We start from the raw sequence: 23,282 nt of genomic DNA, 5'->3' as shown, positions 1-23,282 counted from the left end.
TCACAAAAACCAGTGACGTTATAGCGATATTGCTAGCGATATCGCTTAGTGTGACAGGCCCTTAAGACTAAAACCCCTTTTTGCAACATAACGACATCCTTGACCTATAATGGAACTTAACTTATCCTGATTAAGGATCGGAAGATAATTCTTGATGATAGATTTAATAGCATTGAATTGGGGGCTATATGGTGGAGAGAACGTGATTAGTGAATTAGATGGAACATTTTTAGAGAAGAATCTAGGTTGCCTGGACACCTTGTTGAAGCACGTTTTACGATGTGATCATTATAACCTCTGTCCAGGAGACGTTGAGTCACAGTGCGGCTTTCACTAAAAAAAGAATTAAGGTCAGAGCAAAGACGTCTGGTTCTGTTGAACTCCCCATACGGTATCGCTTTAATGGTGTTTGTCATGTGAAGAAGTAGAAAGGAGAAGTGTGTTACCAGAGACTTTTTTTTTCGAAATACAGAGGTGTGTATTTTCTGATCCTGAACATTGCCTGATAGCCAAATGTCAAGAAAGGACAATTCATTTCCAATGCCACTTATTGTAAAGGATAAATTAAGGTAATTAGAATTCAAAAAGACATGGAACAAATCCAAAGCTGTGCGTGGACCCTTCCATATGAAGATCAGATCATCCACATATCTGCCGAATCAGTGGATATAAGAAGAAAAATAATTCAAATCAGAAAAAATAAATTTCCTACGCCTCATTAGGGGACACAGAGACAGTGGGTGTTATGCTGCTGGCCTCTAGTAGGACACTTTGTAAATCAGAAAAAAAGTTAGCTCCTCCGCTGCAGTATACACCCTCTCGCTGGCTGACATTTTGCCATTTCTTGCTTAGTGTCTATAGGAGGCACTTGGGTCTGGTTTCACACCCCACCATTTTTATTTTCATTTTTGATTTAATGTAAATTTTTATTTTTTAATTAACGGCGTGAAGGGGGTGACAGTTCCTTTCTATGGCCCGCTCTCCCCCGAACCAACAGGCAAGCACGCGGAGTATACCTCCCCGTACACTTTCCTGCGACGAATGGGGCTGATTCCTCTGACGATGGTTCCCTTACGGTCGGTACTCCACGGATGCGAGGGCAAGCACAACAGGATGAAGCACGGAAATGCATGGAGAGGACTTGAGCAGCGCTTTTCGGATGCCCTAAATCAGCCCCAGAGCTCTCCATCCCCCTGCCACAGGGTGGATCGATTGAGCAGTACCCCTTTAAGACCTCCTCCAGCTCTGCTACATCGCCCGGAGGATGAGACACCTGCAGCTGGAAGACCCCGGACAGCGCGACCTGCCTGAGCACAGGAATGGAGGTATGGGGTCGGGACCTTGTCCGCGGGAGAAACGCTGACTTAGCGTCAGCGGCGGTACACTGGCACCCGGTCGCGGCCTCCCCCCGCCTGGCGTTTACCGCGGGGAGGCCAGAAATTTAGTCCCCAACTTCTCCGGCCTACTAGGCCGCAAGTTAAATAGTGCCGCCCCCAGCGCCTACCTCAGGTAGGCCAAAAATGTAATTCTCGGCTTTTCCGGCCTACTAGGCTGCAATTTTGAATAGCGCCGCCCGCGCTAACGTTGCCCCCTTCTCTCGGCGCCTCTCATTTCTTACGAGACACGCAATTCTAATCTCGGGGGTCATGTTTTTTACCTCAATCTGCACTGGGCAGCCGGATACCAGGTGCCACCACAGGGCCACCGCTTTCCTCCTGGGGGACACAGCAAAGGACCGTGGGTAAGCTGCATCTGCCCTCAGATTAAAGCTTAACCCCTTCCCGGCACATTCCCTGCAGCTGCAGGCAGACTCTGCCGTTAACCCTTTCAGGAGCGCTATGTCTAAATCTAAGGAGGCTAAATGGGCTGCTAAGAATCACACTGCGTTTTTTACCGTGTGTACCACTTGCAAGTCTGCCTTACCCAGTGCACAGACTAATCCATTATGCATGGACTGCGCCCCGTCCTGCGCTCCAACGCCCCTCGCCGCCGCTGCTGTCGGGCCTCCTCCGTTTAGTACCCCTGAGTGGGCTGCATTCCTGTCACGGTCGGTGGAGTCCCTGACCTAGGCTATAGACGCCCTCTGGGAATCCTCTAAGTCAGAAAGCGTCTTTACCTCCCGAGGAGGTCTCTGGCGTCGTCCGGGAACTGTCCACCAGCAGGGGCCGTACTCTTTCACGGGATGGTCAGGTCTCTAGAAAGCAGACCCATGACACGTCCCCAAGTCACGTTCACGCCTCAGCATCGGCGACTCCTATCTCTCGCTCTCCCTCTACTGAGGTTCACAGCGAGCACGACTCTGAATTCGAATCTGACACGTCAGCCCCTCAATCTCCCAACTGACCAAGAGTCGCTTGATTCTCTTATAGAATCAGTCAACAGGATTCTGTAGTTTGATGAGGACAATGTTCCCGCTCCAGCACACCCTATGTCATTTAAGAAAACTAAGCGTGTGCGCAGGTTATTTACCAGCCATCCGGTGTTTAAGGAAATTGTCCAGAAACATAGGGAATGGCCACATAAGCGGTTCACAGGGCAAAAGTCTACTGAGGCTAAATACCCTTTTGATCCAGACCTAATGAAGGATTGGTTATAGTCCCCTCCGGTGGACCCTCCTGTATCGCGTCTTGCTTCTAAAACGCTCCTAACTGTTTCTGAGGGTTCCTCAGTCAGAAACCGCTCCGATCGTCAGATTGACTACCTTGCCCGTTCAGTTTTTGAAGCTTCAGGAGCAGCGCTTTTTCCATCTTTCGCAGCAATTTGGGTCACTAAGGCAATGGCCGCTTGGGCAGGAGTCTTGATTACTTCTTTCCAGGGCACCAGTCTTCCTCCGGAGGCAACCAATGTCGCCAGGCAGATAATTCACGCAGCGGACTTTGTAGTGGACACTTCTTATGATGACGCCAATTGCGCGGCTTAAACTGCCGCTAATGCGATCTCCATTAGAAGAGCCCTATGGCTCCGTAGCTGGCGGGCGGATGCCACATCTAAAAGATCGTTGACTTCTCTCCCCTTTCAAACGGGTTGTCTTTTTGGAGAGAAACTGGACCAGCTCTTTTCTGATACTACCAGGGGAAAAGTAAATTCCTTCCTCAACAAAAGGGCTGTTTGGCCGTTTCGCAACCAACAGCCGATGCGTTTTCGATCTTTTCGCAACAATTCCGGTTGGTCCTCCTCTACCTTCTCTTCCGGATCAGGTCGGTTCCCGCGCGGAGACAGAGGCTCTCAGGTCTCTTACAGACCTAACCGTTCTTGGAAACCCAGGCCTAGGGCTTCTGGATGTAGGGGAGCCAGATCTCATAGATCTACCCAATGACTTGTTGCGGGTATCCGGCGGACACCGACAAAGTTGGCGGTCGCCTACTTTCCTTCAGCCACACCTGGCTCGCGGTCGTCCACGACAAGTGGGTCAGGGAGCTGGTGTCCTCCGGATACAAGATACAATTTTCTTCTCCCCCTCCAACTCGGATTTTCCTTTCCTCTGCCCCCAAGAAAAAGACAAGAGCCTTCCTTTGGGCTGTTCAAGCTTTGCTAAGTGACGGAGTCATCATTCCGGTCCCTCTTCACGAAAGGTTCAGGGGATTTTATTCAAACCTTTTTGTGGTTCCAAAAACGGACGGGACGATGCAACCCATTCTGGATCGCAAACTGTTAAATCAGTTTGTCAAGGTACGGCGATTTCGAATGGAATCTCACCGATCAGCTGTCGCTTCCATGGAAAAAGGAGAGTTCCTAGCATCCATCGACATCAAAGACGCTTACCTTCACATTCGGATCTGCCCGTCCCACCAGCAGTTCCTGCGTTTTGCAATTCACGAGGAACACTTCCAGTTCGTTGCCTTGCCCTTCGGACTCGCCACCGCCCCCAGGGTCTTTACCAAGGTCATGGCGGCTGTCATGGCCATTCTCCACTCTCGGGGAGTGGTGGTGTTACCGTATCTGGACGACCTGGATGACCTGCTCATCAAGGGTCCGTCCCTTCCAGCCTGCGAGGAATCCGTGGATATAACAGTAAATACACTTTCTCGCCTGGGGTGGAAGATAAACTAAAAGTCTTTCCCAAAACCGGCTCAGCAGGTTTCCTTTTTAGGAGTGATCTTGGACACTTCCCGCGGGTTGGTCATTCTCCCTCCAGAAAAGACCCAAGCCTTATAACAGGCAGCGCGGACTCTTTCCCGACCAGTTTCTCACTCCATTCGTTTCAGCATGAGAGTTCTCGGAAAGATGGTGGCAGCGATGGAAGCTATTCCATTTGCACAGTTTCACCTCCGTCCCTTACAACATACGTTGCTGTTAGCTTGGGACAAGAACCCATTCTCCCTGGACCGTCGGATCCTTCTGCCCCTGCGGGTAAGGCAAGCCCTCAGGTGGTGGACACTGAGGTCCTCCCTGAATCAAGGGAGGTCTTTTCTCACAGTAAGATGGTTGGTAGTAACCACCAACGCATGTCTTTTGGGCTGGGGTGCGGTCTTTCGTCACCACATGGCACAGGGTCGTTGGTCAATCCGAGAGTCACGTCTCCCCATCAACATTTTGGAGATACGAGCGATCAGATTAGCTCTACGGAGTTTCCACCATCTCCTTGCAGGTCACCCCATCAGGATCCAATCTGACAACACCACGGCTGTAGTGTATATCAACCGCCAGGGAGGTACCCGGAGCAGGATGGCCATGCACGAAGTGAGTCACATCCTCCATTGGGCCGAGACCAACCATTCGCCCATCTCAGCAATCCACATCCTGGGCGTAGAAAATTGGGCGGCATATTTTCTCAGTCGCCAAGGCATTGCCTAGGGAGAGTGGTCTCTTCATCCGGAAGTCTTTCAGCAGATTTGTCATCGTTGAGGGACTCCGGATGTGGATCTCATGGCCTAAAGACTAAACAACAATGTTCCTCGGTTCATTGCCCGATCACGCGATCCCTGCGCCATCGGAGCAGACGCCCTAGTTCTGCCATGGCAACGGTTCTGGCTCCCGTACATCTTCCCCCCTCTTCCCTTGCTTCCGAGGGTCATCAAGAAGATCAGAGTGGAGGGAGTACCAGTGATCCTAGTCACGCCAGATTGGCCGTGCCGAGCATGGTATGCAGAACTAATACAACTAGTCGCCGACGTCCCCTGGCGACTTCCAGATCGCATGGATCTACTCTCGCAGGGCCCGATTTACCACCAGAACTCCGGGGCCCTGTCTTTGAAGGCGTGGCCGTTGAATCCTGGATTTTAGCACAGGCTGGGTTCTCTCATGACGTGATTTCCACCATGATTAGTGCTAGGAAGCCTGTGTCCATGCGCATCTATCACCGCACCTGGAAAATCTTTTCGTGGTGCAAGGATCATGGTCGATCACCTCTTGTGTTTTCCATTCCAGCCATATTGGAATTCCTTCAATCTGGATTAAAATCAGGTCTCGCGCTTAGGTCGCTCAAGGGTCAAATTTCCGCCTTGTCAGTGCTTTTCCAACGCAAAATTGCCACCAAACTTCAGGTCAAGTCGTTCATTCAGGGAGTTTCCCATGTGGCGCCTCCTTATAGAAGGCGTTTGGAATCATGGGGCCTTACAGTAGGCTCCTTTCTTACCGCTGCAGGACGTGTCACTGACCGTCCTCTCTTGGAAGGTGGCCTTTCTAGTGGCAATTATGTCAATCATACGAGTTTCGGAATTGGCAGCCCTGTCATGCCGTTCTCCGTTCCTGAATTTTCATCAGGAAAAGGTAGTTCTCAGGATGTCCCCGTCCTTCCTGCCCAAGGTTGTCTCCTCTTTCTGTCTCAACGAGGAAATTGTTTTGCCTTCCTTTTGTCCGGCGCTAGTCCATCGCATTGAGAAGGCCCTCCACTCCCTGGATGTGGTTAGGGCGCTGAGACGGTACATCTCGCGGACTGCTCCCTTCCACAAGTCAGATGCCCTGTTCATACTTCTGGAAGGGGCATAGGAAGGGTCTAGCCGCATCAAAAGCAACGCTAGCCAGGTGGATTCGATTGGCGATTCAGGAAACCTACTGTGTCAGGAACGCGCCTGTCCCAGTGGGGATCAAGGTGCACTCTACCCGGTCAGTGGGCGCCTTTTGGGCCATTCGGCACCAGGCCTCGGCAGAACAGGTCTGCAAGGCTGCGACTTGGTCCAGCCTGCATACCTTTACAAACATTGCCTAATTTATTCTCAGGCCTCTGCGGATGCAGCTCTCGGCAGACGCAGCCTGCAATCGGCAGTACCTCAGTGTTGACTCAGTGGTACATGGGGTATTAGCAGATGTATGCTCCCCACCCAGGGACTGCTTTAGAACGTCCCACTGTCTCTGTGTCCCTCAATGAGGCGTAGGAGAAATAGGGATTTTTGTGTACTCACCGTAAAATCCTTTTCTCCAAGCCAATCTCTGGGGGACTCAGCACCCACCCTGTTTAGCCTATTGGCTCACTGTAGCATTCTTAGGTTTTGACATAGCTATGGTTATTGTTGACTGTTTATGCTCCTACTGCTTTGTTCACCGAACTGGAGAAATCTCAGCTAGCGAGAGGGTGTATACTGCAGGGGAGTAGCTAACTTTTTTTCTGGTTTACTTAGTGTCCTCCTAGTGGCCAGCAGCATAACCCCCACTGTCTTGTGTCCCCCAATGATTGGCTCGGAGAAAAGGATTTTACGGTGAGCACACAAAAATCCCTATTTTTCTTTCCACCATGCCATATACAGGATGGCTAGGGAAGGGGAAAATTTTATGCTCATCCGGGCAACAAGAATTTGCAAAAAAAAATTTTGTTGAACATAAAAAAAAATAATGGTCAAGCAGATATGCGAGTGAGCTGATCAGGTAGGATTTGAGTTCTGCAGAATAATTGCTGAAATGGTTAAGGTGATGATTGATAGCCTGCAAAGCAAGATTGTGAGGATTAGAAGAATAGAGATTCACTATGTCACATGTGAAGAAATAAAAAATTTTTTCCCACTGTGAATTATCGAACGCCATCAGAACAAAGGTGGAATCTTTCAGGTAACCAGGAATTTTCGACACCAAAGGCTGCAGATGGCTGTCTACCCAAGAACTGAGATTTTCATTTAGTGAACCTATGCTTGAAATAATAGGTCTGAAAGGAGGAGGAAAAACCTCTCTGTGGGTCTTGGGTAGACCATGAAAAATCGATATGATGGCGATTTCGGGTAGTAGCCATCTGCCAACCTTTGAGTCGATGACACCGGAAGCTGTGCCTTCCTGAATTAGGAGATAATTTCATTTTATAAACTGGAGTAGGATCTGCAGACAGAGGAGAATATGTGGTAGTATCACTTAGGACCAAATTCACACAGTGCATATAAAGACCAGTATCAAGAATCACAGTGCAACCTCCTTTGTCTGATTGCCGAATTACAATATTTGTATTGTTTTGCAACTCAGAAATCGCTCTGGATTGCTGAATCGTCAAATTATGCTGGAAATGAAATTGATTAATTTGTTTATCAAAAATTCTGAGATCTTTTTAGACTAGAAATTGAAATGTCAAGGGACATCATGTTCCTACTTAACTGAGCTGCCTGCCCCTGATCCCTGCCGGGCGTAGTTTGTTGTTCTTGGTGAGTGTTAGCCCAATTCTGTTTCTCTGAGGTCTGATCTGCCTGACCCTTTAGACCAGGGTTCCCCAACTCCAGTCCTCAAGGCCCACCAACAGATCATGTTTTCAGGATTTCCTTTGTATTGCACAGGTGATGCAATTATCACCTGAGCAATACTAAGGAAATCCTGAAAACATGATCTGTTGGTGGGCCTTGAGGACTGGAGTTTGGGAACCCTGCTTTAGACCGTGTTCTGACTCTCCGTTTGTCTTGTCCTTTGATCCGCTATCTCTTGTTATTGACCCTGGACTGGGACCTGACTTACACCTTTGTCATTTTCAGTATTGACCCCAGAACGTCTGACTCTTATGCCTCACGGCCTGTCTGTGAGTAGTGACTAGCGTCACAGACAGCAATCGGACGCGCGGCTGTGACATATGTACAGGCTTGGACTGGCCCATAAGGGAACAGGGGAATACCACAGACACAGGCCCCCAACCTCCCTACATGGGTAGTTCTTGGCATAATTCACATGATTTACTCCGTAGAGAAAAAAACAGCATATCATCATTCATTAACCAAACTACCTAGTTTATTATACAGAGATATAGGTACATTTTTGAATGGCTGTAGTGTATTTTTTGTATGCATATGAAAATGGGCCCCCACACTAATTGTTACTGGTGGGCCAATGGCACCTCAGTCCGATACTGCATACGTATGTACAGATGGCACACGCTGCATTATACCCTGTGAGGGAACTGCATTATACCCTATGAGTGGGCTGCATTATATAAGGGGACTGCATTATACCCTATGAGAGGGCTGCATTATTCCCTATGAGGAGTCTACATTATATTCTATGGGGGGTGCATTATGCTATATTGAGAGGGCTACATTATACCCTATGAGGGGATCCATTATACCCTATGAGGGGTTGCATTATACCCTATGAGGGGGCTACATTATATTCTACAGGAGGACTGCATTATACCCTATGAGGGGGCTGCATTATACAATATGAGGACTGCATTATATTCTATGAGGAGGCTACATTATATTCTATGAGGTGGGCTACCTCAACCTCTGCTATATCATTAAGACGTATACTACCTTATATTATACCCTAATATTAGCGTGTTTTACACCACAAATTGTGATCTTGTATTTATTTTTATGTATCTACATAGTGGGCCCAAGGTGTTCTAGTCCGACGCTAATTTTAATGCCCCCCCAGACCTGCTGGGGAGGTCCGCCAGAAAAATGCTTTCCCATAGACTTCAATTATACTCGTTACCAGAGACGAACACTCGAGCATTATGGAAAGCTTGTTACGAGTAAGAGCAGCCAATAATTTTAGGACTCGCTCATGACTAATTATATGATAAAATGAATAGTGTTGCTGAAAACTACAATACAAGGCATCAGCATACTGAGATTTCTTGGACCTGTAAGATGCGTTCTTTGTGCAGTGAAAAAACAGTGTCAAAAACAAACCAAATACTCATTGTGGGTTTGTTATGATTGAGTCACCGCAGGAGGCAAAAACAGAAATGCTAGCTAAGTCCAGAAAACCGGAGAAGTTGGCAACTATCAGATTGCAGACCCCTGAACCTAACAACACAACTAGCAGTAGCCGTGGGGGGTTCCTACGATGACCTAGACCCCTCGATCACAGCCGGAGAGATACATAGGCCTAAAGAAGGAAAGGGGAAATCTAACTGCCCCAGAGCAGACCCCAAAGCAATAGGCAGCCCCCCACATATAATGACGGTGAAGCAAGATGGAAACACTTACACAGACAGAAAGACAGAGTGAGCAAAGATGGGGCCCAAAAACTACCTAGATAGGAACGGATAGGAAAGCTGCTGTCTGCAATCTGCCAAAACCCTATCAAAGACAAAGCCAACCAGCTGATATAAAAATGGCCCTGAAGCAACTAAGCTTCAAAACTAAATCAGCACTCAGGTATTTTCAGAGGACAGAGCTAAAGGACTACTGCACACTCCAGCAGGGAGTGGCAGAATCCAAAAAGCAAGAAAAAACAAAAACAAATCTTAAATGCAAATGGCAAAGCAGAAAACTTAGCTTTAGGAGAGCAGGAATCAGACTGGTGTCCAAGAGTCCACAGAGAAATCACCCGCAGGGCAGAAAGGGCGTAAGCAGCCTTATATCCAGTCAGAGACTCCACTCAGCCAATCGTCTTCATTAGTCCCAGGTGCCTGATAATCAGGCTCACTACTTTCCTTCACTAGGATAGGGAGTTCACCAGGCCTCAGAGACGGAGGGGAAAATGAACTCACAACAGTGGGAACTTAAAGTGAAGTCTGCAATGATTAAGGATGACTTGGCTGCTGTGGTAGATCGTCTCACTCGGCTGCACGTAGAGGTGGACACAGGAACGCTGTTTCTTAAATCTTCAACTATTTTATTGAAGGTACTGTGTAAACCAGTGCAGCGTTAGCGAAACAAACACAGCGTTTCTGGCCTAACGGGAAACCAAAACCATAACGTATGGCACAGTCCGTGTTGCTGAGGGGATCCGCCCGCTCAGGAATAAATAACAAAAAAAATTCAGCTTTCCTAATGAAAGCACAGCTTGGGGCTTGCACCGCCAGGTACGCTCAACACTGAATGAGCAGAATGCTGTGTATTTATCCTCAGGACTCCACACACTTTAGAGCTGGTCACTCACCCTGGCCCTAAACATGGCTGATTAACCCCTCTCAGCACTTCGGGTGCTGTAGCATTTATTTATTTTCATATCACTGAAGCCAACGACCACAGTGATACATATCTCCCCTCCAGTGACTTTGTCACACCATGTTAAACATGTTTTGTTTGCATATCTTCGAGGAGTTAAGACTGCACAAACAGGTCACCAGCCAATATCTATATATGTACAGATAAGTGCTGCTGAGTCCAGTGGGAAAAACTTAGATTAGTGAGATGACTTAAAAGTCCTGCCGAAAATGATCTGTTTTTAGTGCACACTCAAATCCATAGACAGTGGGAATGAACCTGACTGGAGTAGCGCACTCCTGAGAGCTGGTGCAGCACAGAAAAAGTAATGGACGTGTGAGTGGGAGGTCCTGATTATGGAGGATGCTAGTGTAATACCACAGTCGCTGGGGGGTAGCCTCATCAGCCGCTTCGGTACTCACTGTGCTGGAGGCTGCTTCATCCCAGGTACTATGCTCCCTCCTAGGGACCAAAAGATTGGAGGCAGAGGCCGGGATAAACTTTAACAGCTCATCTTTATTTTCTTCAGGGCACAGCACATCCCCAACGCCATCAGGACTCTTTACGTGATACCAACAGTACATCTTCCTCTACAGCAGCACCTCACTTCTTCAGACACACTTGGGTGGACCACACAATAAACACGGAACAAGGAACACTGTGAACGCGGCTCTTCGTCTTCTCTCCTGGCAACCGACTACAGACCACGAAGGTAACAGTCTACTACATTGTAGTTCACCCCTTTACGGCACTGGTGATTCTGTCCGTGCACTCAGCTAGTGGCCTACTCTACTGCTTGATCAGCTCCACACACTGGCTGTCCTCTCCACAGGGACTCTCTGTACACCCTGTCTTAACAGCTCCTAGACTCCGGCTGTCGTCTCCACAGGGACTCCTCTATTGTTGTCCCTGGCTCAAGAGCTCCCAGACACAAGCTGACTTCTTCCACAGACTGGCTTCAATTCACATCAGCTTCCAGCCCCTAGCTGACGGCTCCAGTGGCTCTCCCCACTGGCTGCTGCTGTAGGCACTATTCTCCACTTCTCTGCTCTGGTGTTCTGTCTCCACTTTAGCACCAGAGGCTACTCCTGGCTACACTGGCTCCAAGCAGGAAATCTGTCTCCTCAAGTACCAGCTAACCATTCCTCTCATCTTAACCCCCTAGTGTCCTCCAGAATTGCCCCAACCTAAGTGTGCTCAGTGCCCCCATCTAGTGTCCCTATACCCAAACTACAACTATCTCTACATATCTATCTAACTAATGTCATGTGGCCGCAAATACATATGTACATATCACATATACTGCACACAAACACGTCAAGGATAACAAGATAAAACAATGACGTCAATATTTACAGGGCTAGTCCCTGTCACCTTCTTACACTAGTCTTAGCTCATTGGAGTGTAGATATGGTAGTAGACTGACAAATGAGAGGAGTTGTAAGACAGTGCAGCACTGTGGAGAGCTTTGTGGGAGAGTGCAATGACTGGTACTGAGTGGAGGCATCGGTGTAGCTGCTGGACAGAAGCCTGACTGCTGCATTCAGGATAATGACAAATGCATTTAGTGACAAGAAGAGCAATTAGTGACTTACAATTAGTTGTGAGTTCAAGATTAAATGGAATCCGAGCAACAGTAACGGCTTTTAGTTTTTTTTTTATTAATAACGAGTGATTGTGCGCCCTTCGGGAGCACGCTGGGATTAGGAACCATGCAATGGGGTGTAGCCACGCATCAGACTGACCTCACAATGGGGTGTAACCACGCACCAGACTGGCGTATGTGCAGAATAACAGCAAACTTAAATACCTGGTGTACCTCTCCTGCCACTCCTACCTTGTGTATGAAAAAGCTCTGATGTTAATACTGTTGGGTAGAGCTATTCGATAGCGCTATCCATGAAGAAAGTGCCCGCGTAGAGCTATCCCATAGCTCTATTCCTAAAGGAAATGAGCGGGTAGAGCTATCCAATAGTGCTATCCCTCAATGTTCCTGAGCGTAAGCTATTTCACATGGTTGAGCGCACTTGGGATCTGCCCCCAAGGCCCTGCCCATGCCCAATGTTTGGTCCGTAGACCGCGGCTAGGAGTTAGTCCCGCTTTTGTGTCCAGCAGTGATGGTGGATCTGCTGGACTTCAGGGCGCTAGATGCGGAAGTTTACTGTCTTTCAGATGGTTCTAGGGCAGCAGTAACAACCTGCAAATGCTTGAGCAGCCCTGGCTAATCCACGCCGGCAGGATGATAAGATCCGGCGGAGGCGGGAACCTATGAGAAGAGAAGTAAATATAATGTAAGTGACGGGACTCCATATAACATGATACTACTGTGCGGTCACTGTGGCCGGACGTCAGAGGAAGTTTATCACACAGAGGTCAGAGATCATCATCAGCCATCATACATGTGACAATCCCATCAATGACAGATGTCATCTTACCCAAATGAATTATTCTCACTGACACCACACAACATAGAGCTGATTCTCACACTTACGTCGTCTCTTTCCCTTCTTTTCTTCATTTTTTGAGTTTTGTTGCTCCATACTCAGATATTTTTCCTCCTGAGCTGGAAATTCTGGTCAGAAAGTAAAACAAAAGCTCAGTAACAATATATTCTTATAGGATTTGCTTTGTGTCTATACTGTAAGTAAAGGGACTCGATGTTACATGATACTATTGTGCGGTCACTGTGGCCGGACGTCAGCGGAATCTTATACAGAGGTCAGGGATCATTGTCAGCCATCATACATATCCCATCACTGACAGATAACATCTGCTCCTCACGAATTATTCTCACTGACTGACATCATATAACATGGAGCTCATTATCACACTTACCTTGTCTCTTTTCAGAATTTTCTTCATTTTTTGAGTTTTCTTGGTCTAAACTCAAATATATGGAAGAATTACTTTCCTCGTGAGCAGGAATATCTGATCAGAAAGTAAAAAACACTTAGTAATAATATATTCTTATAGGATCTGCTTTGTATCTGTACTGTAAGTAAAGCGACTACTTATTACATGATACTACTGTGCGGTCACTGTGGCCGGACGGCAGAGGAATCTTATACAGAGGTCAGGGATCATTGTCAGCCATCATACATATCACATCACTGACAGATAACATCTGCTCCACATGAGTTATTCTCACTGCCTGACATCACATAACATGAAGCTGATCCTCACACTTACCTTGTCTCTTTTCCTCCATTTCTAGCTCTATACTGAAATATATTGATTTTCTTTCCTCGTCAGTTTCATTTTCTATTCAGAAAGTAAAAAAACACCTCTTAGTATCAGAATATTCATTTAAGATCTGCTTTGTTTCTGCTTATAACATTAGTGTGCAAAATAAAAATTGTGTCAGGTGCCAAGGTTTTTTAATAGATTTATGGCATTTCAAGGGTGTTGAATTAAAAAAAATCTCACGGCATTACATAATTTATTCCCAATACCTATACAGAGCATAAAATAATACAACTATGACACATTGACTTAGTAGCTAAAAATTGGCCACCAAAGAATTTTTTTTTTAAATTCGTTTATTAAGCAAGAAAGAGAAACCACATGTACATTTATGCATACACCAAAATACACATGCATTTTACCAAAATAATTGTAAGTGAAGAGCAATTCACACTTTAAATTGTTTAAACAATTTAGTTTCACAGGTCTATGAGTTATTGCTTAGATAATGAATTATTAAACAGATGAACAGAAGCATTGTCAAGCTCTATATCTTGAAAGTACACATCACAAAAACACTACCAATCTAATTAAACTACAATCTAACACACTGCCTAGTACATTATATAATAAAAAAAAAAAATTATGTGATGCCATGAATACATCTCGATAGATTCCAACTATTAACAGTCACGGTGGTACCGAGCCTCCACTCCCCGATATAGTGAGATGAGAGGAATTCCATCTATCCCAGATTTTATCAAATTTGCCCATACAGCCCCTGTTTTGATAAAGTGTTCGCTCTTATGGGATGACCGAGTTCACCAGGTCAATCCAGGCTCTGAGAGAGGGGTTTGACCCTCCCATCCAACGTAACGCCAGCACCTTCCTAGCCAAGAAAAGTGTTTCACATAGAAAAATCCTAACATAGTATCCCCAATTCTCCTCATCTAGCACTCCGAATAAACAAACTGATGGACTAAGAGGAACAGGAATTTGCACGAAGCATGTTAGCAATGATGTTACTTCAGACCAGTATGAAAGGACAATGGGGCATCCCCACACCATATGTACAAAGTTTGCTTCCATTGTATGACACCTCAAACATTCCGAGAATTGGAAACGACCCATCCTGAAAAGTCGCAATGGAGTTAGACATGACTGATGTAAGATATATAATTGAGTCATTCTATTATTAATAGATGAAGATACTTTAGTTGGAGATTCAAGAATCTCCTCCCAATCTTCAGCCTGAGCATCAGGAATGAGATCTTCCCACTTCCCCCTAATTGTCGTTATAGCAGAGTCAGTTCCTGCCGACAACATGTATGTGTAGAGAGTAGGGATAAGGCCCTGAGGGCCTTGGTATTTAAGGATTCCTATTAAAGGGAGAGATGAGATAGCTTGGGTCGTACTTGAATACCGTAAATGCGAATGGACAGCTGATCTGAGTTGAAGATAACGGAAGAATTGGGATCTAGGGACATTATAGTTAAGTTGTATTTGTTCAAAAGACATAAGGATATTACCTTCATATAGGTCTTTTGTTAAAGAAACACCATGTGAGGTCTAAAAGCCAGCAGACGGGTGGTTCAACAGCACCGGGAAATAGTTATTGTTCCATAGTGGCATTTCAGCAATGATGCCCTCAAAGCGGATCACTTTTTTGATCTGTCTCCAAACCGACCTCGCTAAATGGAGTAGAGGTAACAATTGGGGGGCATTAAGTTTATCTGTTTCTAAAAAACAGTCAATCTCTGCAGCATGAATGAGATGATGTTCCGAGTTAGGTAGATTATTTTCCGGCATCCACTTACTCAAAGCTTTAATTTGTCCTGCCAGATAGTATAAATAAAAATCCGGCAGTGCCGCTCCCCCCATGCGTTTAGACCTCTGTAGAGTGGATAATTTAAGTTTGGGTCTAGATTTCCCCCACATAAATTACGTGGTCAGGGAGTTCAGATTAGTGAAGATGAATTTAGGAACAAGCACCGCACTATGCTGGAGGGAGTAACTAAGTTTGGGAAGTAGAATCATTTTAATTAGATTAATACGGCCGGCAACAGATAGGGGAAGTTTACTCCATGAGGGGAATTTGAGTTTGACCAGTTCCAGTAATGGGAAGATATTAAGTTGTAGGTCAAGATCACTGCTTTTAGATATATTAATTCCTAAATATTTAAAGTGAGACACTATGGGCAAAGGGGACAGAGAGCTAAAATGGGTCACAGGGCCATGAGAGAGGGGCAAGAGAGCGGACTTATTCCAGTTGCTATAAAGGCCGGAGTATTTACTAAATTTATCTATGGTAGTAATCACATGTGGCAACGTCTCGTCCGTTTTATCCATAAACACCACCATGTCGTCAGCGTATAAACCAATATTATCTAGACGATCTGCTATTTTTATACCTCTAATATTCGGAGAGGCCCTCATACGTATTGCTAGCGCTTCTATAGCAAGGGCAAAGAGGGTCGGGGAGAGGGGGCAACCCTGGCGCGTTCCCCTAGAAAGAGAAAAGGATTCCGATATGGAGTTATTTATAACTATACGAGCTTTAGGTTTTGCGTGTATTACACCAATCCATTTTTGGAATTTAGCACCAAAGCCATATCTTTGTAAACATGCAAACAAGAATGGCCATTCAAGGGAATCAAAGGCTTTAGCTGCGTCCAGGGACACCAGGGCTCAATTATTATCCTGTACCAGGGAGCTATATTGAATCACTGACTGGACCCTCCTGATATTTATAGAGGTGCTCTTACCGGGCATAAAGCCCGTCTGGTCCGGGTGTATAAGATCTAATATTGCTGAGTTTAATCTAGTGGTCAGAATCTTAGTGAAAATTTTATAATCTACATTTACCAGTGATATGGGGCGATAAGATCCACAATCAAGGGGGTCCTTCCCTTCTTTCTTGAGAAAGATAATATTTGCTTCATAAAAGGAGTCAGGTAAGCAGTCCCCCCTCAAGATCCCTTGAAATACTTTTAGAAGAAGTGGTGCCAGAATATCTTGATATTTTCTATACATTTCAACAGGGAACCCATCTGGTCCAGGAGCCTTTCCAGGGGCCAAAGCCATCATAGCATTTTTAATTTCCTCTATAGTAAAATCAGCATCCAAAAAGGCTCGCTGGGTAGCATCCAGTGTGGGGAATTCTATATCTGATAGGTAATTTAGGCATTGTGGAGTATCAAGACCACTCGTTGAATTATATAATGTTGTATAATACTCATAAAAACAGTGAAGTATATCTTCAGTTGAAGTCACTCTTGAATTATCCAATGTTCAGATCTGGAGTATGGTGTTAGATGTGTTAGGCTGACGCACCAGGAAAGCCAAAAATTTACCTGCCTGATTCCCTAGTTCAAAATAGGATTGCCGAGTAAAAAATAATTTGCGCTTAGACTTGGTGTCCATGTGCTGAGTATATAGCCTATGGGAAGTCAGCCATACCACTCTATTCTCATTAGTGTGGTTAGATAGATATGCTGCTTGCCGTTGTTCCATCTCGTCATCTTCCCTTGAGGTCATCTTTTTAATATAAGAGATCGTAGAGGACAAACATCCTCTCAAATATGCCTTAAGGGCATCCCAAAACAGATTAGTATCCTGGGGTTCAGGGTGAGACAAGATGAAACAATCTAATTGGTCTATAGTTCTGTCATTAGAGCCTATCAATTTCAGCCAAAATGGATTTAGTTTCTAAAATGTATTGTGTTTTGATCGGCCAAAATTAAGTCTAAGTATAATCGGGCTATGATCTGAAATTCCTTTGTTACCATGTTCTATGTCAACCAACCACATCACTAAGCTACTGGAACCAAATATGTAGTCAAAACAGGATAGAGTACGTTTAGTAGACGAGTGACAGGGTAAAGAGGAGGTCCCTCTAGAAGTCTCTCTATCCAGTCTAATTCTATCGAGACAGTCATCCATAACTAGATTAAAGTCCCCCATACATATAATGTGTGCATCAGGATAATTTAGAGCAAAGCTTATTGCCATCTGAAGAATTAACATATTGGCTGGGGGGGATTGTATACACATAGTATGACGTATGTCTTGGAGTTGATCAGTGCGCATACAAAAACAAAGCGGCCTTCTGGGTTTCTTCGAGCCTCCCTGACCTCCCATCTCAATCTCTATGTATCAACAATGAAACCCCTCTCGAGTAGCTAGTATGAAATGTGTGAAGAAACCACTGTACCCATGGCTTCTGTACATGTCGGGCTGAATCCCTGGTGAGATGCGTCTTGATCAGAGCCACGATGTGGGGGTGATGATGCTTAATCTGGGAAAAGATCTTAATTCTCTTGCGAGGAGTCCCAAGACCCCTCAAGATTCCAGGTCATACAGACAATTTCAGAATCCATGTCCCCTCATTTAGGTATGAGATGCCATATGATGTGAGTGGAGTTTATAGGCAACACATAAAGATATTTGGCAGCAATATCTATAAAAACTAAAACAAACAAAACTAACAAGAAATAGAGAACAATAAGAAGTTCAAAAATAAAGGAGCAAAGTCCTGCGCTCCTATCATACATCCAACATGGGGATACCCTCACTGGAAACAGTGTCCCGTATGGTTGTGAAGTCGGACGCCAGTGGAAGGAGTTCCAATGCTACAGTTCTTCGGATAAATGTCAATTAGCTGCAAACATATCAGGACTTATTTCCACGAGATCCCGTGTGAGAGCGTAACCACTCAGCTGCCTCTGCTAGATCCATAAAGAACATGGAAGAGCCCTCATGGACAATGCGGACACGAGCTGGATATATCATGGAGTATAAGATGTTTTTTTTCTCTGAGCTGCTTCTTAATGTCCATGAATTGTGCCCTTTGCTTTTGGAGTTCCATAGAGAAATCGGGGAAGATTGAAATCGTGGCATTGTTAAACTTAGTAGGGCTTTTCTGACGTGCCAGACGTAATATAGCATCTCTGTCTTTACAATTGAGGAGGCGCGCCAGGAATGGTCTAGGTGGACTGCTCGGTGGAAGTGGCCTTGTGGGGACCCTGTGAGCCCTTTCCACAGAAAACGTGGAGGAGAATTCATCTCCAAGATTATCCTTAAGCCAGCCCTCTAAGAATCGCTCAGGTTGCTGACCCTCTGAGCGCTCCGGCAATCCTATAATCCGAATGTTATTTCGGCGCCGTCTATTTTCAAGATTATCAGCTTTTTGCTTCCAGGCATTTATAGAGCCGGCCACTCTTGTTAACTTAGTTTCCATGGGTGGGAGATTGTCTTCTAAGTGGGATACTCTTGTTTCCACTTCTGTAATGCGCCCCCTCATGGCTTGCATATCCTGTCGGAGACGGCCCACCTCAGAGTGCACATCCTCTCTTTTCTGTCAGGGAAGCTCTAGTTAAAGATACGGCCTGCATTAACTGTTTGGATGCTTGTCTAAGAGTCAGATCATCCTGGTCCCCACCCTCACTATCAGAAGCGTGGTTTTTACGCTGGTCTGTAGTTTTAGCATGTGATGAATTATGCCTGAGAGATCGTGCACTGTCGGATGGATCAGTTCTTGCAAATTCTTTCAGTTTGTCAGCTGCCCCCGACCCTTTTGAATGATTCATATTGAACAGTGATGCAAATGGCAAGCTGAATAAACGTGTGACCACAAAATCCCCTCTTTCCTCTGACTCCAGCAGCTATAGTGTTAATCTACTATATATGTGCTCCTTTAAGCTGGGCAGTAGAAAGGAATGCAGCCAGCTCAGAATAGGGTCGCAGGGTGAAGTGTTGATTTATGACAATCCTGAGGTCGTCACCCAGGTCCTGCAGCACAGGGTGTATTGCAGTGCCTGCAGGGGGGGCCACAGTCTGTGTGTACAGACCCCTGACATGACAGGAGCCACGGGCTAGTTTATTGTGACCAGGGAAGCGCGGGGCTCATTTCTCAGAGCTCACACCGCGTATTCCCCTGCAAATACCTCCGAGAATCACTGAGTCCGCCCACAGGTCTCCTCAAGAGCGGGATCCGACAGATGGCATTCGTCTCTCTGCAGGAGACACAGGAAGAGATGGCTGCCACCGTCCACTACAGGCCTCACTCCTTGCTGGAACAGCTGCGGGGGCCCTCTCACTGAAGCCTCCCACGCACCTCCCAGGAAGCTGGATGTTGTCAGGAGCCCGGGGGACCGTGCCGCAGGCAAATAAATCACTCTCAGCAGGCTCTGTGTCAGGATAATTGCCTGGATTATAGGAGCTCTTCCAAGGTGTGTCCTCACGGCTCTGCTACATCGCCCCGCCCCACCGCCACCAAAGAATTTTGTAACTTATTATGCTAAAAAACTTGAACCAATCCCCGCAGCTTGGACAAAAGGCTCAATGCCATTTATCCCAATGACTGAATGACTAACCCTAAGGCTGTGACAAAATGAATGGCGGGGCAGCACTTCTGCTAGGAAAACGCCAGAGGTCAGACAGGGACCCCTGGCGCTACCCACTTTTATCCCACTCTCCTTCATTATTTAGAAATACATACACCAATCAGGGACCATTCACAGGAAATTAAATCTATCCTTCCCCCTGCTACGGTCCCCTGAATGCCCAGGATTGCTAGCCAACCACCTGCAAAGCACTTGTGCGTATGTACCATGGCAAAAACAGAGGGAAAGATTTTTTCCCACCATGTAACCCCTTCAGGATGGGGATATATAACAAATAGGGTAATGCCATGTGTTCAACTCCTGAAGGTCCATTGATCACTATTACCTTTGCTGAATTGGTTCTAGTCTTTTAGGTGATTGTCACAAGTGTGTCACGTCCTCCTGAGATATCGGGGTTAGAAGATCACTACGTATTGTGAATCACAAATCTTCCATTTAACCTGTGTGTTCGTTTCCCATATTAAATGGATTTAGTTTCATCCATGAAAATAATGATTTCTCCCAATGCGACTTTTGTGCGATAACAAATGCAATAGCTTTTGGTGTTTGGGTCGGTCTTTTGAATCTAACAGCATCTCAGGTAATGAAATAACCTATATAATTATTTTGTATTTCAATTTTTAGGCTTACAGTGCCATAAAAGCGACATTGTATGGATAACATAGGATACAAATAACAGAAAAACCATGTGGAAATATTGGAGACTTGAAGTCAACATTCTCATGTTTTTTCCCATAGACATGTACATACCTGACAATGGGGACGAGGATGGCAAACTGGTGATAGCATAGTCACTAATAGATACAGGAAAAGATTCTTTTTGCCTGTTTGGAAGAAGAAAAACATGTAAATCACAAGTAAATGCAGTATAATAGGGGTTTTCTCACTAGATTAACACCAACCATAAGGCCCATTAGGACATATGAGAGTTATAGTGTGCAAAATAGAGCAAAAAAAAAACTACAAAGAATGGCTGGCATGTAGTAGTACATATCTCCTACAGTGTGGGCAGCACTAAAAGTGCATGACTGGCTGCAGTTATGGGATGTTACCATCAGCAGTTTCTGAAGCCAAGAGAACAATGACTGCTAATCATGGGGCAATGGATGCTGTATTTGATATTATGGTATTTATGTCCTATATTTGAGGTTATGCACATATATCAGCCTGGAGCTCCAAGTAATGACCCTACAATCTACTCACATTTCTGAGATGTCTGTGTTGGGTTCTGGGGTACACTCTGGAGGGGACTGGGGATCCTCCTTGTTCATCCTCCTGGTAGCGTTGGTACAGAGCTAAATGCAGACAACAAGAAGATATTAAATACATTTTTTTACTTTTAGAGGTATTTTTTTACCCTTTTATCTATTGTTCTCATACTTACTTTACAAAGCCATTCAGAAGAAGATGTAAAGTTTGGGTAGTTACAGCTCTCATTGTCCTCCTCATCCTTGGAGACCAGATGTTCGTGATCTACAAGACATAGGTAATGAAATATTTTTAGAGGCTGTCAATAAAACACCGTAACCATTTATCTGTAATATTAATGACAACCAATTGTCTCATACTATGGTAGACAAGACAAACAGCTCCTTAGTCTAAATGACGTCTCCTTCTACTTTCTGATGGATAAGCTTGTGCCCATGTTTTTTTAAATCAGATAGTTTTTTATTAAACATAAGAGCATTGAAAACAAATTTCACATGTCACAAAATAACTCTTATCCCAGATAGGCGAGAACCTAGTAAACCCAGTGACCCCCCTAATCTGTTTGGTTTTCTTCCATACCTTATGGATAATCATAAGATTAATAGTCTCGTACCGAAATCCCAATTTTTTTGAAAGGTCCCGCCTCCAGATCCATACTTAACGCCAAGGTCTTAATTAGATACCTCAAACATCCAGGTATCTGACCCTTCCCTAACACCTAACACCTCCCCCATCCTTTAAGGTGCTGGCAATGTGCAGATAGAAAATATATCCAGGGATTGGGTAATGCAAGCCCCCCTTCTTCCTTCAGCCTCTGCAATATTTCCTGTTTGAGTCTTGTACACTTCCCACACCAGATTACCAAATAATGATTTTATCCTATGAAACTTGCACATTGGAAGCCAGACCAGGGAATTATGTAACACATACAATAACTGAGGCATAACAATCGTCTTGAGGATGTTTACTCTGCTCACCACTGATAGATGTGCAACTAGTTGGATATAATAAAATATATCACTTTATTCAAGAATTCATTATCAAAACTACATAATATAAAGTAGCAATAAATATAAGTGTAACAAGACTATAGCAAGAAAATCCAGATATAACACAGGGAAGCAACAGTGCCCTTTCATGCATTGAAAGCATTAGAACATTGAGTTAATTAAGACTGCTAGTGCCAAACCGCTTCATGCATATAGGAAAGCTCCAAGCAGAGATCCACAGTAAAGGTAAACCGTGGGCAAAAACACCCACCAATCGTACAGAATCAAAGAAAGGAAACTCACCAAGGTAAGAGGGACACTGCAGATGACCCCGGGCCGGCTATGGAAAGCTTATATTTATTGCTACTTTATATTATGTATTTTTGATAATGAATTCTGGAATAAAGTGATATATTTTGCTATATCCACCTAGTTGCTCTTCTTCCTCCTTACACACATGTTTTCGTTGAGTGGGTGTATTCTCTCCCTGGTGTGGGATTATTGGTATCTCACCAACTGGCACCGTGTATGCCACTGGGGTTTTCTGTATCCACCACCGATAGATGTAGATTATTCCGCACTGAGACTTTGGTATGTATTCTTTGCAGTAACGGGCTCAAGTTGAGTTCCCCAAACCTCGTCAGTGGAAGCACTATATGGATCCCCAAGTACTTTGCTGAACTACCTTTAATTTAGTACCTGCCTCCACTTCCCCAGTACAATCGTCGTCTCCATCAGTCAGCAAAGTACACGGCTTATCCCAGTTAATCATCAATCCTGAAATCAGACCAAAACCTTCAATTAATATCATTACCTTTCTTAAGGACTCCCCGGAATCTGCCAAGAAAAGCAGCAAATCGTCGCCGTACAGAGCGATCTGTGCCCACGTTTGCCGCAAGCTGAGGTATATACACAGGCTTCTGACTTAGAAGGTTGTTAAAGTCTAAGTCTATCAGGAATGGATGACTCTTGATCTCAAATGCTCCTGCTGGAAAAGACAAAACAAAAGTGTTGCGGATATTGTCAGAGACTGTTCCATATCTGAACTGTTTAACTTAATCTAAACTAATGAAATTTCTGAGCAAACATGAAGGAAAATAACTGAAAGTCACATGACGAATAAGAAATGGATGAGCTGATAGAGAAGTGCTGATTCTCATGGACATGGGCGATATGTCCTATGTGTAATAAGCAAATTGTTACCTGTCCCAAGTCTT

At 45.1% G+C, this 23,282-nt stretch overlaps 1 long non-coding RNA gene across 1 annotated transcript in view; it reads left to right on the top strand.

The window, feature by feature from the left end:
• Window positions 1-23,282, top strand: part of LOC141088288 (uncharacterized) — a 299,679-nt gene that overhangs the window by 29,886 nt on the left and 246,511 nt on the right. The window contains exon 2 of the long non-coding RNA XR_012231896.1: window positions 10,810-10,992. This is a non-coding gene — a long non-coding RNA (uncharacterized lncRNA). The remainder of the gene's footprint in view (window positions 1-10,809; window positions 10,993-23,282) is intronic.

The sequence above is a fragment of the Dendrobates tinctorius genome, unplaced genomic scaffold (genome assembly GCF_039654945.1).
Source record: "Dendrobates tinctorius isolate UK_male_01 unplaced genomic scaffold, ASM3965494v1 ptg000038l, whole genome shotgun sequence".
Taxonomy (NCBI): domain Eukaryota; kingdom Metazoa; phylum Chordata; class Amphibia; order Anura; family Dendrobatidae; genus Dendrobates; species Dendrobates tinctorius.
Note: the sequence above shows the minus strand (reverse complement) of the source record. Positions and strands in the feature narration are given on the sequence as shown.